Consider the following 20,181-nt stretch of genomic DNA (forward strand, 5'->3'; position numbering starts at 1 on the left):
AAAAATCCTGAAATCCGCGACAAAGTTAAGAAATCCGAAATCCAGCAAGAAATCTTTAAATCCAGCGTGAAATCTTGACAAGGGCACGACTTTGTCGGTTTTGAAATAAAATCAAAACTTTTACTTATTTTTAATCCATATATTATAAATTTTTGTCTGATTTAAGTCGCGATTTAAATTAAATAATTGATTTCAATCACCAATTATATTTAAATCTATTTACGAAAATGTATGTTATCTAGCAAAGTCAATTCAGAGCGAACTAAATTAAATTAGTTTTTAATTAATAATAAAATCAAATTCGGATTAATTTCAATTTTAATTCACATAACCGAGTGTTAAATTATAATAGATTTGTCAAGAAAAATAGACTTTAAATGTAAAAATTAAAAAATTAAATTAAATTCAGTAAAAATACAATTTAAATCGAATCAATCGACTTATTTGGTTTAAAAAATCAAAAACCCTGATAAAAAGCACAATAAATTTGCAATTTATATATATTTATTATATTATATTATTTATTATTTAAAAGGAGTATAACCTAGTCGGGAACCCCAAACAAAATTATAATAATCTAGCTTCTACATCCTGCAATAAAGACAGATAACAAAGACTCAGAGAAAAAGCGTTTATTTATCTTAACCGACATATTAATTTATTTAATTTTTCTAGTTTGGTAAACGGTTTCCGATTTTATAATATCTGAAAATTTTATTTAATGATATAATGGAAAGTAACAGAAATCAAATAACTATACCAATTTAATTTGAGATTTTCGTTTTAATCTGTTTAAAACAAATTAATGATATGTCGGTTAATCAATACGTTTTTCAACCACGAGCTGGAGTGAACAGTCCTAAAACTTCAAGGTTGTTGTTAATAAAAATTTAAATGAAGGCGGACAAGGCTTTAGGTTAAAAAAAGCACTGTTCCCGTTTTGAAATGTCCTGAATTCGTTTAAAGCACCGAAATAAACCGTTATTTACCGAAACATAAGACGTTTTGTCCCCAAAGTGGCGCTACGCGTAAAACAAAAACTACCTTATTAACCGGACCCCGAAATTATTTAATGTTTCGGAAGTTTCAATTTGACCTAAATTCCAAAGACTAAAAAAGATAAAGAATTATTTTTTTTTCATCAAGGAAGGTATAGCCGTCCTTAATAATAACAGAATGGTCGTTTACTTCGATCACAATCCACCAGAGATTTCCAGAGAGATCTCGCGCGTGCCAATTATCCAGATTTCCCATCTGCGCTGTTGGAACAATCTTAAGACAGCATCGCCCGCGGGGATCTAAAGAAAACTCTTCTTCCAAGAAGACAATTGAGGAATGATCGGAAAATATTGATGGTCTTTCTTGTTATGAAGGAAAATTCCTCATTAGAAGATTAGTATCGAAACCATTTTATCGGTATTTGAAAATATTTTATACGACTGAAATGGAATAGGCGAAACTATAAAGTGAATTTGGTCTTAACCAACTTGTTAAAATGGGAAAACGAAATCACGTGACTACCATTTCACAGCCAACTTCGATTCGGTAACTCGTGTTCATAGTTGGCCGTGCAACGTTAAAGAAAAAAATTATTCCTTCCAGATACTGCAAACAGCTAATTATTTTACACCTTTCTATTAAAAAATGTTTTAAATAATAATAATAATTATATAATTTAGATGAATCGATCAAAATTTAAATCGTTATTAGCAAAATAAAATGAATATTAGTTCGTATTTCTTAGGATAGATGGCGTTGCAGTTCTCCACAAAGTCAAGTGACTACCATCTTTACAGCCCCCTTGGACTTTATAAATTCACCTATTGTTTAGAATATTTATGATAATTTACCATTTTTAAATAATTGTCACAGAGCAATGACACGAAGTGTTGGGAAACGCCCAGGAATATCGTGACGTCCGGTTGATTTTCTCGAATTTCAAGTTATTTTGCAGAAAACAAAAAAAACCATGCTAAAAACAATAATACTTGTTTGGAACTTTTTAATTAGTGGTACCAAAAGTCTGTAATAAAACTATTCGCAGAGAAAGAGTGTTTGGGAAAATAACTAGGATTTGTTTGAATTGAAAATACAGCTATTTCACGACCAATTTTGGGTTCATGGTTGCTACAAATTTTTGAGATTCAAATTCCGTGACTATTAACTGACCATTTTAAGAGATTTTCCCTGACTTTTTCAGATCAAAATTTTTATTTTATATTTTACTTTTATCAGAAGTTAATAAATTTAAATGTACTCAGTAAAAAGGTTATTGCAATGGTGAAAAAATTAGCCAAACTTTCAAGGAAATTAATGATAATCATAGAATTTGTCATATAGATCTAAAGTAAAATCAAGAATGTATTTATTTATACTCAGGGAGAAAGAATATGTCGAGACTATCGACGGACACGTTGAGGCCCTAACCCCGTCACGCTAAGGGGGGGGGGGGGAGGAAAAAAGTAGGCGGGCTAATTTTTTGCGTCCTCGCCGCAGCGTTAATCGCGTCGAAAAACGTAATTTTTAAGAACCAATGAGATTGCAGTATTATTTGATTTTATTAAAGCGGAGGAGCATACCGGGGGCCCCAACGGGTGGAATTGGAGAAACGCTAAAAATAATCTCGACATATTCATTCTCCCTGAGTATAAATAAATACATTCTTGGTAAAATTATCTCCGAAAAGTGTCAAGATAAAATTTAAATCCCTGACTTTTCCCTGAATTTTTACAAATTCTTAAAATTCCCTGGCCTTTCCCTGACTTTAACGCCCGTTTTTAAATTCCCTGACTTTTCCCTGATTTCCCTGACGTGTGACAACCCAGGTGTTGTCTCGATCGATACAAGATTTTTACCAAGAATGTATTAATTTATACTCTGAGATAATGATTATGTCGAATTCAATGCTGAATGTATTTTGCAGTGTCAGGTTCTCGAATAAGGTTGAAGGCCCAGAAGTACCAGCAGACGTCGAAGATGTGTTTGAAATAAAAGTATGGAAGCGCATAATCATGTCCGTGAGCTATAAGACAACGAGACAATAGAATCTGATGTCTCATTAACAGATTTTCTTGTCTACGATGCGGATGCATTTTTTAGTGTCAAAATCCGAGAATTCTCCTAGCCTGCAGCTGAAATTTTAAGTTAATGAAAAGTTGAAGGACACGAAGAAGTAATTTTTACCAACGCACAGTGTTTCGAAATCGATTTTTTTGTGACAAAATTAAAAATCATTTCAATATAATAAATGTATATATATTTTAAATTGTTGTTTTAAGTTGTATCCGAAAATATAAATTATATTTCGCTACCTGCCACCAGAGGGCCAAACGTTCCCTACATTGAATTCCATAGAATTTCTTTTTGCAAAGCGTGTATAGAATTATATTATACATAAATTTAAAATTTGGTAATATTCGGTTGAACAGATCTTCTGTAAAATGCAATCAAAGGGCCAATTTTGATCAAAATACGGCTTTTTCTCAAGGCTTTTTATTCAAAAGTTGCAAGTTGTTGCAAAATATTTCATCACTGTCTTGTAGAAATGTTCCCGTAGGATAACTTGCAACAAACCCGAGCACCAATCACCTCCAAGTTTTTAAGATATATCAAGTTTTATCACGTTTAAAAAACATTTCTTGAAATAGCTAATTCATGGTGTCTCTGTACATCTTGTTTGCCTTTTCGTTACTATAAAACCTACTAAGAAGGAGAAACACCTAGCTAGTTCGAACCTATTTGAAGCCAGGCACGACAAAATCCTACTAATATTAGAATAAGCTAGGGATTTCTCCTTCTTATGTATAACATAATTCTATACACGCTTTGCAAAAAGAAATTCTATGGAATTCAATGTAGGGAACATTTGGCCCTCTGGTGGCAGGTAGCGAAATATAATTTATATTTTCGGATACAACTTAAAACAACAATTTAAAATATATATACATTTATTATATTAAGTTGATTTTTAATTTTGTCACTAAAAAGGCGATTTCGAAACACTGTGCAACGGTAACCGTCTGTCGTTTGCTTGGGATGGTCCAATTATAACCTAGTTGCAGTTTAAGAAACTTAAAATATCTAGTACATTTGGCGGAAAGATACAAGCACGCATTTCCGGTAAATCAGCGGCGGGAATTTTGAATTTGGCCTGTTTTCGGTTAAATTGTTAAGTATACCGGCGCGTTATATAATTTTGGAAAATTCCGTCTATTGCGTTATATTTCAAAGTTATAATTCATTAATTAACATAGATAAGATTTTAAAACAGGAGTAATAATTTATTTTTAGTACTACAAGGGAGGCATATCTAAAAAATCCGTTTGGCGAGTCTAGGGTAATTATAGAACAGGTAAGACCGATATTACCACGTTGACGTACATATACGCGCGATTTGATGAAAGCTAAGGAGCATAATTAATACTAAAAATACGCTATAATGAAGCTTAAAAAAATAATCTACAATAAAAATTTATTGATCACTTGGAAATTTACGCAATAGACATTTCAAAAATGGATTAATATAACACGTGTGGGAACTTTTAGGAATTCAACAGAAAATTCGAAATTCCCGCCACCGATTTAAAGGCCGACTACATAAATCTTCGGTTTACTCTGTCTTTCACTGGAAGTAGGCCTACTGCAATACACGTTTGCCATGCAGTCAGCCTACTTCCAGTGAAAGACAGAGTAAACCGAAGATTTATGTAGTCGGCCTTTAACGGAAATTCGTGCTAGCTAGGAGCCAAAATACAGAACTCCACACAAGGAGAACGCCACCCGTCAAAAGTCGTGCATTTTCTTGTGTACAGTTTTGATGCATGGAGTCTCAACGAATTTCATGTTTTTGCCACTAGGAATGCTGTTGATAATTATAGTAATAATAATTATAGCACCACCAAGTCATCTAGCGACTTTAAACACCTTTAAGCAGCAGATGGCCGGGTTACAATGCGTAGGAGGGTGGTGGAAAGTCCTTCTAAACACACGAGCCAACCAGCTGGCTACACTTACTATAGCCATTATCCTCCGCAAGTTTTAATAAAAAGGGGAAACAGATGAATTCGTGAGAAAACCCTTTTAAACAGTGAGGAGATAACTTGCAAACTTTACACTACGACTTTCAAGTTTTCACCCAGTGCCACAAGCTGGGATCGAGCCAGGCAATAAACATGGAAGATCCTACACCCTTTAAGGGGATTAATAGTTGAATAAACATTTTGTAACGTTAGCAGCGTCAAAGACTTGTTTTGCATGATGGACCTTGAAATCTCGGATAAACGAAGTCTTATCACCGCAAAATTAGAATGAACTGTTTAAAACAGATTGCTACGATAAAGTTAGAGTGACGAAATTGGCCTTTCTATAAAGTAACATTGGCCTTCTTGTTTTGATGTTGCTGCTGCGTCACGGGTGACGTATCGATGACGTTTTACTACGAAAAGCCCTGGACATAAGAGTAAATTCGATGAGGAACCTGGGGTACGTTCAGTAAAGCAAACATCAACTAAAAATCGGTTTTTAGTTGATGTTTGCTTGATGGCGGCTTGTCGTCATAGTGACGTAGGAAGTTACTGAACGCTGTTATTTCTCGTCAGCGCTGTTTTTAAAGATGGCGGCCATAAATGATACGGGGCCCAAAAATCAGAGGAAGCGAAAAATATTAATTTCAATAATTAATGAGTTGGTAAATGACGAAATTGTTGACGACAATATTCTTAATTGTTGCAACCATCAGTCTTTTATTAAAAAAGCGAAAACGGCCATTGCAGTAGCTGAGGAATTCCAATTAAATGATAGGCCTTTGAACAAACCAGTAGAATTTTTTATTAAAACTACAGTTGTATAATTTTAATTCCTCCGCCAGCTAAACTGTAAACACCGACTTCAAGACATCAAAACAACCTTCTCTCAGAGATGGTTTTTCTTGATGAGCATCGGATGCCCATCGTGACGTCAAAATAGAAACGCGAAAAATCGTACAGTAACAAAATGTTGGCATCGATTACTCGTCGATGTTTTTGATAAGCGTTACTGAACGCACCCCTGGTTTTTAATTATAAACTAACTGAACTTCTACGTATTTCGTGACGAATGAGCTACATAAAAACAAGATCAGCAAGCGTGGCTTTTTTTGTAGAAAGGCCTATTGTAACTCTCCGACTACGCGTTGCGACATCAAGTCACTGAACTGAAAATGGCTGAAGCGTGCGCGTACTACGAGAAGTTTAACCTGACGATGTAAAATGTAAAAAACACACTGCGTACGCATATGTACTTATTTATAAACTATATTTTATCAATGTAATAGTTTTAGGAATTTAGTATGTTATGTATTTCACAATGCACTGCTTTTTCTACCAAAAAGGTATTTTAACAAATTTGCGCGAACTAAAACAAATTATATACTTTTGAGAATACGAGCTAAAACAGTACGAATTTTCCTATTAATTTTTGTCAATTTCGAGCTGAATTCCTGATTTAAAATAGGTTACTGATTTTAGAAGAAAAAAAACCTATTAACGACCGAAAACTATCACTACGCCCCCCTTGGTTCGCCATTGAAACCTAGATAGGTAACGGATAAAGCAGTCGTTATTAGTTTTTTCCTCATCGTTATTCGTAAATTTGACTTTATAAATAATGATTTCATTTAAATATACTTTTTTGAATCGTTTGATTATATTAGGATAAGTTTATTTAAGAAAAAACGTTCTTATGACTATTTAATTTGTCTGTAGCAGACGCTAGATCGTAGGCGCAACCTCGGAGAAGCTAGCGCCGTTACGCCACCTAGACTCGTTTCGGAAAGTGTTATTAAAAAAATATTATGTCACAAGTTTAACGTCAGTATTCCACACCAAATTCAAATTAAGCGCCAGTTTTCAAGCGTACGATAATATTTTTCTGAATTCGATAATTTTTTGGCTCTGGTGCGATAATTTGAGTTTCAGGAACTGGCAACGCTGTCACGAATTGAAAAATTTTATTCAAACAATCATAATCTCACCAAAAGTAGAGACTTCAAATTTAATTTTTTTAAATATATCGATGCGTAATATACAAAAGGGAAAAGAGAATGCGTAGAAAAAGTTCTGGTTATAATAAAATAGCCAGATAATGAAGTGGGCAAATTGTAGATTCATTAATTTCGGGGGAGGGCATACAGGGGCGGTCCTCGAGACATCTGATAAATTAATGGCGAATAGGCTTCGTAAGCAAAGAGAAAGCCTCCACGCACACCGCGCGCATTTAACGGGAGCCCGACTAGAGTTCATTCGCCATATACCAGTTATCAAAAACCTGTTGAATTCCGCGCGAATGAAAAACAGCCCTTTCTCCAATTGCTAAGCCTTTGTCTTCTCTTAATCTGTCAATGACGTTTGCCCCCGCCGCTGTTTAATGAACGTAACGAACTAGATTATTTCGCTCTCCTTTGAAATTTATTATATGGTTTTAATCGTTCAGTATCGAATTTCCATTTGGGAGCGGGAATATTGGCGGGCCCGACAGCATTTTTTTGCTAAGCCTTGACAACCCGTTTCTGGTGAGAACCGTTCTCGGGAAGGCTTCGACCTGCCCCCGGGGAACACCGCTAGAACGTCGCCGTCGCCCGGAGGACGCGAAAATATTTAATTATCCACGCTTAAAGTATACACACCATCAGCGACTTTTTAAAGGGAACTTTTTTATGATTACATCCACGGCCTCTTTCGAATACCGGAACCGACTCGATTCGGGTAGCTAGAATTCTAAAGATTATTATATTTGAAAGAAAAATGACAACCTCATTGCTTAAAGCGGAGAAAAATGAGATGGTGTGAATTGGGACAACAATTTCAAGCGAATAAAGGAGAACCTTAGCTCTAGGTTTATTATAGTCGCCGAAATAAATGGAATTTTTATTACGCTTGGTTCAGCAGGTTCCACCTTTTCTTAAACTCTAGGAAAGCATGTCTATACGTGGGGAATAAGTATTACGCGAAGGTATATTGAAGTATAAAAATATACTTTAGTTTAGTCTGTTGGCGGAATTTCCGTCGTCGTTGGATCGTATGCGCCTCCACATTCCCAACAATGACTCTTTGTTTACTTCGAATGTTTTTTCTCACGAAATATAAAACACTGGGTATGTTACGGTGGAAATGCCATATGGTGGATTAATATTATAGGGTTAGTGTTTCAAATTGGAGAAAATAAGAGCAGTCGTTGTATTCGAAATTTGAAAGTACCGAAAATTCCAAAAATAATTGTAGTTGGATGGTACGAGAACAGAAATGCATAACAAACAACACAAAAGTAAAGTTTTGGGGATTTTAGCAGTATGAACTAGAGATACAACGACTGGATGGGTTTGTTCTTTAATATCCCTAAAAAAACAGTACCGCAGCGCCACTACGGGATTCTTGTGTAATAATTATACAATCGCCGAAAATCGGTAGAGCTATTCGCGACCGAAAACTATCACTACTCCCCCTTTGTTTCGCCATTGAAACCTAGGTACCTAGGTAGTGGCTAAAGCAGACGCTATTAGGTTTCCCCTATCGTTAATCGTAAATTTGACTTAATAAATAATGATACTGGCATTTTAATGTAAATTTTGCGTCGTTTGCTTATTTTTTTATGATTTTATTTTAGAATAAACATTCTTATAACTTATTAATTTATATGTAGCAGACGTGAGATTATAGGCCGTTACGGCATCTAGACTCGTTTCGGGCGTGATATTCATGTTGCGTGTGAAAGTGCGTCGGCATATTAGGGTGTAATAGCAAATATGTAGGCCTGCTAGACCTCATAATGCAGAATTAGTGAAAAGTAATTTTGAAATCGTACAATTTGAAAATCTTTTGAGCGTCAGTCTTGAGCTCACAGTTCTGACTTTGTTCTTCAGTCTAATTAAGGCTAGTTCCCACTTGGCGAATTTTCGAGACGAATAAAATAAAACAAAGCGGCTATCAAGATAGAGCTTATAGAAGACTATAGTGGGATGGACTTTATAATCAATCTCTAATCTGTGCTATCGTCTTTGGTATTTTAACGTCGATAGATGGCGGCAGCGTTTAACTCGAGTGGCTAAATATCAATAAATCCTCAAACCTATTCCGGTACTTCCTAAGTTCCCGTAGCTCTCATCAGGTGGCATTATTTCTAGAACGAGTTATACTTATGGCTACTACCTTTGCCTATGGAATTCTTCTATCCTTGGAGCTGAAAATGGTGAATATTTTTCGCTTAAATCAGATATCCGGACTTCTGTATTTACAAAACCAATCAGCCGTGAGGTACTTTAATTGCTTTCGTATTTGCAAATTCAAATCAAAACCACTTGCACATTCTACGAAAGAACCAGGCATTCTGAAATGAATTCACGCTTAAAGGCTTCCAGTTTTTCCGGTGCAAATATTCCATTAATGTTCTTTAAATAGATTGAAGTGCTCTCATCATTTCTTTTGCTCACGTGGATAAACCACTCACTTTTAAATAGCAGACCTCAAAATGACTGATCATCGTTTACTGCCAGCTAGGAGCAACAAACACAAGGAGAACGCAGCTAGCCTCTCACGTTGTTGTTTGTTAAGTTAACATAGTGAGTTTTTTAGTGACGTCAAAAAACCGTCAACCACATCGAGACGAAAATCTGCCTCGATAAACATTCCAAGTAAAAGTATGGATTCCTGCCAATTTTCAATAACAAAAATCAACTTCCGTCGGAGATTCCTCACCAATGTTACCTGGAATTTACACGAAGTGCCAAGTTCGCTCGCGGCGTATGCATGAACTTTTTAATCAGGTCGATAATAATGTTGTCAACGAGGATTATTCTCGAGCGAAACGAGTCTAGGTGGCGCTGCAGTCCCACGCTCTTCCGAGGTAGCGCCTATGATCTAGCGTCTGCTATTGTCAAATTAGAGACAAATGCCTAAATCTGGCCATCGTAATTGGTCTGTGTTACCGTGGAGGAAACGCAAAACAGTGTATAATGAAATTCACATACATCATTCACAATAACAATACGCGTAATTGCTACTGGCTTCCAAGGACCAGTCTGTTAAGACGTTACCTATCTAGTTTAAGACGACAACCAAAAGAGGGCGTAGCGATAGCTTTTGGTCTTTAAAACTGCATATTTAAACACGTATTTCGGTGGAAGATTCCCCCCCCCCTTCGGATGTTTTGGTGAGGTAATAACCAAGCGCGAGCAAAGATTTCGTAAGTCTGTTTGGCTTCTTCGCTTCCCCCTTTGCCTTCCCCCCTGTTCGTCGTCGTGACCGCTGATTGCGGCAGAAGTAGAAAAGGAATGTTGTTGATTTCAATCTCGTTGGTTCCCTCGCTTTGCTGAGCTCGAAATCGTGAATGAACCGTTTATCGCTTCTTTTAACCGGAAGTTTGTATCTCTTGAGAAAGGACCTTAATGCATTCCGTCATTAACCGAACTGGACGTTATTTTCGTTTCCTAAATTAGGAAGGAAGCGGCAAGAGTTCATTTGAAAATCGAAAACTGAAATTTCACCACGCTCTACTCCAATCGTAAAGACAACGCTTTCGAACACAATTACCATCCAATAAAGTGATTTCCGGGCTGTCAGACATTTCTGAATATTGTAAACAGCGTTTTGAATATGGAGGCGATTTCGGAAAAATTGATTTTGAGGTTTAAGTCCTTATTTTGAGATTTTAGTCCTGATTTTGATATCTTAGTCCTGATTTTGAGATCTTAGTCCTGATTTTGAGATCTTAGTCCTGATTTTGAGATTTTAGTCCCTATTTTGAGCTTTTAGTCCCTATTTTGGGGTTTTAGTCCTGATTTTGAGCTTTTAGTCCTGATTTTGAGGTTTTAGTCCTGATTTTGAGGTTTTAGTCCTGATTTTGAGATTTTAGTCCTGATTTTGAGATCTTAGTCTTGATTTTGAGATTTTAGTCCCTATTTTGAGATTTTAGTCCCTATTTTGGGGTTTTAGTTCTGCTTTTGAGCTTTTAGTCCTGATTTTGAGATTTTAGTCCTGATTTTGAGATTTTAGTCCTGATTTTGAGATTTTAGTCCTTATTTGGAGATTTTAGTCCTTATTTGGAGATTTTACCCCAACGAAAACCAGTCCTAAAAGGTAAAATATTAATAAATGTACCCCAATATTCGGTACATCTTGTTTGACGTCCCACCTACGCAACTTCAAAGACAAAACGACAAAGAATATCATGTCGGAACAAAATCTTGAGAGCGTGTCTCGGGCGACCTTTGCAACATGGCCACTCGAGCGCCGCCGAAGAAGCCCCGTTTCCACGATTACAGACGAAGTCTTACTTCGGGGAGGAGCGACTCACGCTACTGCCACGATAATAATAATAATAAGCAAAGACTATATAACGCTTCGCTTACTAGACAGGCGTGTTCTATGGCTCAACTTGCATACCGATTGTGGCTCCATCTCGACGCTGGCCCAAAATATCCCCTACCTTGAGCTGTGTTACTAGTGGCGCCTCTAGCCGCGGGTCCAAATAATACCCCAGCTTTTACAGTGCTACAGAGGTGTTAACAGGTTTTTCCTAGGAACACGCCTGTCTAGTAAGCGAAGCGTTATATAGTCTTTGATAATAAGGGAACAGACCAGTTTCACGGCCAAAGGCGGTTCTGTTCCCCGTACGCGCCATGCCTTCGCGATTGGCCTTTCTATAAAGTAACATTGACCTTCTTGTTTGGATGTATCGGGCTTGTCACTCGTGACGTAGAAGTGACGTTTCACTTTGATAGCCAATAGACGCTGATTTATGTCTTATTCAACTTGTTTAAAGTTCCACGCGCGCGTCTTGATATTGTAGAGGAAATGGGCTCGAGCGATTTCGCGCGTGCTCCCTGAAATAAAAAAAAACGCACGAGCATTTTACGCTAAAATATTAAAGAGCGCGTGGAACATTTTAACAAGTTGAACAAGACGAGTCACCCTTTTTATAAAGATCTAACCTTCAAAATTGAACTGAGCTCCTACGTATCTCGTGACGAAAGCGATATATTAAAACAAGCTCGGCAAGCGTAATGACTTTATAGAAAGGCTTATTGGGGCTGTTCACAAAGCACGTAGAGCCAAAAGTGTATAATAACTCTCTGACGACAGAAGTATTCATGTTCCCGCGGTTTTAAAAAATTATTTTTGGAAGAATATTTGGCGAGTTATTGTAAGTTTCTTAACCTATAGAATAGTATCGCTCCGTAGGTTTGAGCTATGGTAGCCATTTTGAGGGCAGTTTTTTATCTATAGGAAAATGTATGGGTGACGTGGATAAACGTCATACTGATATTACTCAGTAATTTCGGTGTGACGTTTATCCACGTCACCCATACCGTATTCTAAAAGTAATTTTCCATACAGTTATTTTAGTATGAAATAAAATGCTTATTTTGGGGCCCAGCTAGAAAACCTTGCCTAGAGCCCGCACTTTCGAAGGGCCCCGATTATAAAGGTAGGTTTCCCTAAAGCTGTTTTGAGACAAAATAAAAGGCTACATTGGGGCCCGGTTAGAAAACCTTGCCTAGAGCCCGCACTTTCGAAGGGCCCCGATTATAAACGTAGGTTTCCCTAAAGCTGTTTTGAGACAAAATAAAAGGCTATATTGGGGCCCGGTTAGAAGACCTTGCCTAGGGCCCGCAATATCGAAGGGCCCGGATTCTAAAGGTTGATTTCCCTACAGCTGTTTTAAGACAAAATAAAAGGCTACATTGAGGCCTGGATTCAAAAGATAGGTTTCCCTACAGTGGTTTTAGAACAAAATAAAATGCTACATTGGGGCCCATTTCGAAGGCATTTTCTAGGGCCCGGAAAACTGCTAACGCCGCTCTGGCCATAGGAGGAAATGTTAAGTATTGGATGTTGGAATATTGGTTATATAATATTGTATCAGACGTAAAGTCGATCAAATCGAAATGCACACGGAATTGAAACTCCAACTTAAACGTAGCCAAAATTGTAGGCGGTGTTTAAAGAGTAGTTTTATGAACGACCCCTATCGGCGTCTGATGTAATATGGGAATAGATGCCTTTAGGCACCATTTTAAATCAGACAGACTTGGGAAAACTCTTTAAAAGAAAAGCACGAACGAACTTGACCTTGCGCGGTTATAAATAATTGTCGTGTTTTCTTACTTCTCATTTTCTCTTTATCGAGGAAGGTTTTTTTCCACGATTATAAAAAGAAAGGTTTTCAAACGGGATAAAATGTTTCCTTTCTGTGATTCCGCGTGCACGACTCAAGCGCAAAAAGCGCGCGAAAGCGGATAGCCAGATTATGTTTCCTAGTTCAGGGGGCGTTCGACGATCCCGCCATCTTACGGCGACTCTGAAAGGGGTTTCAGTCTAACTAGTTGATTGATTAAAATGTCATTCGCCTATCCATGCGGAAAACAGATCTAGATTAAATAGTGAAATGAATCTTCTTCGTATGTTCTTCAAAGTTTGATTACCGTTGACCTTTTACAGTATGTTCGTAACTAAAATACCGGTATGCTAGATTTTCCGCATCACGTTTTTCGTAATCCATCGCTATCACGAATATGGAATCCAGTTTATGAAATTACCCACCTCAGTTTAATTTACCGTGAATTTGTTAAGCTTTAATATTAGTTATCTGAATTTTCTCGCTTTCTAGGTAATAATATTTCATGTTTTTGTGAATATCTGATATCCTCGGATATCTGTGAACAGTAACATTTTGTATTAATTGTAAATCTGAATGCCAGATTAAAACAAATATTAAAGATATTAAGAATTAAATCGGAATATCGCCTGTTTTTAAAGTGACTAACGCCAATCAGCTCGAGTATCTGTTAAACCTGGTGTAAGAAATGATCAATTCGTTGACCTATCATAGGGCTCCCAGCGATATTTTTTTTAATATTATAGGAATTATAGGAAATTTCATAGAAAATATAGGAATTTATAGGAACATTTTTAGCCAAAAAATAGGAATTTATAGGAACATTTTAGCTAAAAATAAGAATTTATACGAACAATTTTGAAAAAATAGGAAATTATGGGAGTATATTGAAATTATAGGAATTTATAGGAACTCTGGGAGCCCAACCTTTGATGTTTTCGGGAACACCATACTTAGCTAAGCCAGAGCATAAGCTTTATTTAGAAAGCAATTTTTTTCAAACGTTAAGGCTGTTTTCTAATATATTATTTTTTTAAATTATAGTAATTTCTGGATATAGTTATAGAAAAACTAGAAAATTTCGAAAAAATAGGAATTTATAGGAACAATTTTGAGAAAATAGGAAATTATAGGAGCATATTGAAATTATAGGAATTTATAGGAATTATAGGAACTCTGGGAGCAAGTGTCTAAATATAAATAAATACATTCTTGATAATATTTTAGCTCAAAATAAACCGAAAATAGTACCAAACTAAACAGAAACGCGTGCCTCAAATAGACATCATTTGGAATTTGCATAAATTAACGGGCTCTTAGATCGAGTCAGGTACAGAGCAGAAAAAGTTTAATTTGTGGAGTTAATAAACTCTACGGTGATTTAAACTGAATGGAATATTAAAAATTAATATTCATAATTTCCATTCAAGAATTAAGGCGATAAATATTCGATTCAAAAAGCACACATTTTCTTTCTCTATCGGTAACCGAGAAAAAACTAACAAAAAAAATGATAGCACAGTTTTTCGGGTTTAGCGAATTTTTTCTTTAGTCGAGATTCGGTGCTTTGAAGCGAAATAAAGTGCAGACAGTTGAAGAAAGTGAAATTTTTACGAGGTTGATTAGTCAAGTAGAAAGCGTCTAAAATCGTCCAAAAACTGCATGACACTCTCTCCAACATTTTTTCTTTTTATTTGCTTCAAAGGACCACGTTCGCTACACCCGATTCCATATAATTGTTTCCTAATGAGCCTTTTCCTTTAATTCTAAATGTGGCCCGTTCATTATTCGGCTAAAAGACACGCCTGATTTCATCTCGCATTTCTCTAAAAAGTTAACTTTATTCTCACCAGTTCTTGTAGTACAAGGCATGTACGGAATTGTCAAATATGTATGTAGGCCATATTTTAACCACACTATCGCTTAAATCGAATGGAAGACATTAAATAAATGGCCAATTTCTAAAATATTCTTGAAAAATATTGTATCTCATAGTTGATCCTATTTCATTTTGATAATATCTGTAACACTTTTTATTTCTGTATTTAACAATATGGTAGATAATTGGGTCCTTAAATGCAAACTTGTAACACGTATTTATTACTAAATAGATAAATTTCGTTTGCAATATAGTATACCACATCTATCCACAAGGGTTTTAGTAAATATATTGGTACTCCAAGTATAATAATAATAATTATAATACCCAAGGCACCACCTCAGGCCTAAGTCATCAAGCGACTTTTAAAGCCAATAATTCAGGTGGCCTGGTTAAATTGCGTAAAAGGGTAAATGTAAATATGTGCTGTTAATATTTTTACCTATTTACGCTCAATCAAAAAGATAAATACAGTCAAGATCCGATGTATCCAACTCCGTGGAATTAGGTAGATTACCCAAAGAATTTAAGCGCAATCCTTGGATTGAACAGAACTTACGAAGGAATGGTACCTTCGAATTTGACCGATTACCAATTAGCCTTTTCAGTTAAAAAGTGGTCAACGTTAGAAGTTCATAAACTGTCGAATTTTCATAGATCCGCTAATCATACGATAAATCAAAAAGCATCTGCTAACCAGACGAAAATTCAGCTTCTCGTGTTGAAAATTACGCGACTCGGTCAGGTGATTTGTTATGATGGGAATAGAGTTACTAACAAGGAGACATCCCGAAGTGTAACCCAGCGATTTTGTTCAAACTCGGGGGATTGGTAGACCTTCATGTACCTTGAAAAATCCTAAAGGGAATTTATTCAATGGGCAACCGTTTTGCCATGCCAACGAAAAATATTTTTGACAACAAAAAATGGGAATTTTCCCATTGAAAATAACATGGGGTTCTAACCGATTCCTAGGACCCCACTGTGAAAAATTTAAACAAATTTTAAAATTTCGAAAATGCCAAAAATAGAAAAAAATAGAAAAATTGACCAAAAAAAACCATCAAAATTGATCAACTTTTGATCAATTTGAGGTCAAAATCCCATGTTATTTTCAATGGGAAAATTTAATATTTTGTGTTGTCAAAAAAAATTTTCGTTGCCATGGCAAAACGGTTGCCCATTGAATAAATTCCCTTAAGGATTTTTCATGATACATGAAAGTCTACCAATTCCCCTAGTTTGAACAAAATCGGTGGGTTACACTTCGGGATGTCTCCTTGTAAGTATATTGAATAAAATTTCCAATTTAAATGTGAATAGAAATTATTATTTATTATTAAATTTAAATTTATTTTCTGGTCACCATCTCGAAGGTTGGTTGAAAATGCCATTTTCCAGGTCGGGATCCACATTGCAGTATAGGTGCTTATTACTAAAACTTAAATAGTAAAAAATGGTGTTTTGTGAATTTTTAAGGTAAGCTATATTTTACAATCAGGTCCTCTTTGAGATTTTTAGGCTAAATGGAAAGATTATCGTGCTAACAGAAATTGAGAATCAATTTTGGAAGGCCATTTTAGTTCATTTGAAACAATTTTATTCAAAAATATATTTGAGAAATAATTGATATATATTTTTATTTCCATAATTATAGGCTGTTGATTATGTATCTCGAACAAGATCTAAATTAGTTTCGCTCTCGATCTTTAAAGAAACCGGTTGATAATATTTAAAAACGGTTTTCGCTAAAACCAAAGATAAATAATTTTACGAGAGTCTAATTTATTTTAGCTAGTTTTCGAAGGTTCAGATAAAAGTGTACAAGTTAAATTGTATGTACCTTCCAGTTATAATACTTCGTAAACAAGGATACTCTTTGGTGAAGTATTTTTCGACAAATTCCTGTTTGATCCAAAACCTTGAACCTTTTTTTCTCGCATATTTCTGCCAAAAATGTGTAAATTGGGATATATCGAGATTCTTAGCTCGTCCTGACCTCGAGCCAGAGGCTGAATTCAAGATCAACCGGATGCTGCTTTGAACCCATATTTCTTTTCCGGTACTTGTATGCCACGTCATTTTTAAATACCGGGTGTAGCTTTTGCTCACATAAGTTATTGGTTTTCAAAAAAATATTTATATAAATTCTAAGTTTATAAAAAAAAGTTATGGGTTTCAAAAATATTTATATTAGAAAAATTATTTTTATGAAGTCTAAAATTTGTTAAATTAAATTTTTAGATTACAAAATTGTATTTCTAACATAATTTAATCTGGGATTAATAATAGTAGTTCCTACCTGGATATATCACTTGGAAAAAAACCTGAACAGCAAATGGCTTTTGCGACAGCAGCGCCGCTTCGTCGAAGTTAACGGAGATTTTCCGAAACTCCCGTAACAAACACTTAGCAAATGCACGCGGAACGATAGAGTGATATATCCAGGTAGGAACTAATACTATTTATCCAAGACTTAATAATAATAATAATTTGAAAATTTCTCGTGGATGTTTATATTTGAGAGTACGATTTCTTTTGCGTATTTTCGATTTTAAAACCGGCAATCAAACCCTTACTTTAGATCTCTAATTTTGAGATTTTACGTCCGAATTTCATGTTTTCAAACTGATTTCAATGACACGTTTGTAAATTAGAAAGATTATTAAAATATATGTATATATATTTTTTGGGTGACGTAAGTGAATTTGACCAATAAACGACCCGTCGCCAGTGACGCGTTTGTAAATGAACTATATCATGACCAACAGGTCTAATAGAGTACCACAATTATACAATTATACTTTGGAACTTAGCACAGCGTTCACTGTCCTCCGAAAACCTCTACTAGTTACACTTAATTAAAACATTTACCCCAATACACATATTACGTAAAATATCCATATCAATCGTAGTTTTTTTTTTGATTGGAAGAGATGTGCGCGGATGACTCTCAGATAAAGCCTCCACTGTTACCATGCAATTAATACTTTATAAAAAGAAGCATTTTCATTTCAATATTGGTCACGCACGAAGTGCTTCGAATGTTACGTAAAACCTATAACTTTGACCCGTTTTAGGAATTTCCTGCAGACAACAATGACCCTAGATCCAATTTCATTGTTAAAATGGGTTAAATAGAGCACTCCACAGAGCATACAGTAAAATATTCCATCGACGTCCTCGAGTTGGTGTCAAGCTCAACGTCGTTGCGTTGATAAAGCGCGAACCAAAGAGCACGTGCGTTCGCGTAAATAACAACAACAACAATAAAAACAAAAGAAAAAAGGAACCACGGTTCGAGCGTGGCGACACGTGAATGACGTAGTTGGTTCCGTGTCGCGAAATTAGCTGTCAAGGTTGTCAAACGGGATTTTAAACCTTTTCGGGAATTTTTCCTTACGCGTGGTTTTGGCTTTTTTTTTCTAAACGAAAGGATATTAAAATTAAAGGCGTTTATTTGGCACTTTAAACGCCAGGAAATATTAACGCGTGTTGTTAACCTTCTTTGTAAGAAATATTTTGAGGTCAAACCAATTTCTGATACAGATTGACATTATTAAGCGTTAATAAATTATTCTTCACGTTTAAATATGGTAATTAGGTACGTATAAAATTTAAAATTAATATATGAAAAGTATTTATTTAACGAAAATAGAAATATAATTTTCTATAAATAGAACTAAATTAGTGTAAATAAAAATATTTATATAACAGAACTAAATAAAATACGTCTTCAGAGGAAAATGAAATACTATTTTACGAACCATAAATTATGTTTTTAAAAGAAAAATTTTATATTATTAAAGAAAGATGCTGAAATCAAACTTTTGGTAATGAAAATATTTAATAATTCTTTAAGTAACATTTCAATTAAAAATATATATAATATTTAATCTAATAGAAATTACATTAAAATTAAAAATAAATGAAAATTGATTACTATTTTGTTCTTTATAATATTACTAAATGCAAATATAATGTTACGAAGTCAATAAAACCAATCAAAAATATAAAAAATATTAAGTATTATTACTATTTGAACCTATATAAATAATTATAAATTTTAAATAAATATTCGTGAAAATGTAATATTGATTTAAAATATCCATTTTCAAAATTATTTTAGTTGAATGCGTACGTGCCTAGACTTAACTTAAAATTTAGTGAATCTAGAAAATCACCAATTTCAACCGACAATTTCGAAAACAAATCATATTTGAACTAAAAGAAAAATAGTAAAATATATTTAAAAGACAAAGAATATTTTATTAGTTGTCAATAATATTTTTGGTTGTCATAACAACACGAACGCTTGTGTGTAACTTTTCCTTTTGGGAATTCTCAAGAGACAAAATAGAGGTGAATCACCCCCAATAGTAAGTGAGTAAAATATGACTACTTTTAAAATTAAAATTAAAATTACAATTTTTTAAGTTAACTTTTATACGGGGTATACTCTATGAATGGAGTACTATTCCAAATTCAATGGATGTAATTGTATTTTAATTTGAGAGCTAGTAGGTCGTTTCTTTACGCTTGTTCCGGGATTTCGGAGTAACGCTATGACGTCATTTTACTCCTATTCTATGGTGGCAATATAGTTCGGGTCGGAGTAAAAACGTTTTTCCAAATTAGCTGCCTGTGGCCTTTTTAGCGGATAAATTCGGGCTACTAGACGACAAAATGAGGTTTACTCTCTTGACACCTCCTTTTCAGAAGGAGTAAAAACAGTAGCCCTAATACTCCGGAACAAGCGAATAGTTTATGGGCGGAGTAATTATTATCCCCGGAAAAGAGTACACTTTTAGTCCTAGAACAGGAGAAAAGAAACCACCTACTGTAGGTTTGATTATAAATTAAGTGTTTGACCTCCTTAAAATTAAGTAAACAAATTTGTGAACTCGAAAATTCGTATAATGGCCGAAAGATTTCAAAAGAATTAACAATTGTTCTAGTTTTTAAATTCATGACTCACCTCGTCATCGACCTTGTCAATTTAACATTATTTTACACGTGTTAGTATAAGAAGCATATTAAAAATAACTATCACACTTCCTATTGTTCTAATGCTAATGTTTTAATGCTAATGGGCTAACAAGTCACTTTTAATGACTTAGTCCAAAAAACCCAAATGTATAATCATGGCTTGAATG

The 20,181-nt window shown here is 34.9% G+C and overlaps 1 protein-coding gene across 2 annotated transcripts in view; it reads right to left on the reverse strand.

Moving 5' to 3' along the window:
* Positions 1 to 20,181, reverse strand: part of LOC149957356 (uncharacterized) — a 68,279-nt gene that overhangs the window by 47,147 nt on the left and 951 nt on the right. The gene's annotated exons all lie outside the window — the stretch shown is intronic.

Source organism: Leiobunum rupestre, chromosome 2 (assembly GCF_980474605.1).
Source record: "Leiobunum rupestre chromosome 2, qqLeiRupe1.1.hap1, whole genome shotgun sequence".
NCBI lineage: Eukaryota > Metazoa > Arthropoda > Arachnida > Opiliones > Sclerosomatidae > Leiobunum > Leiobunum rupestre.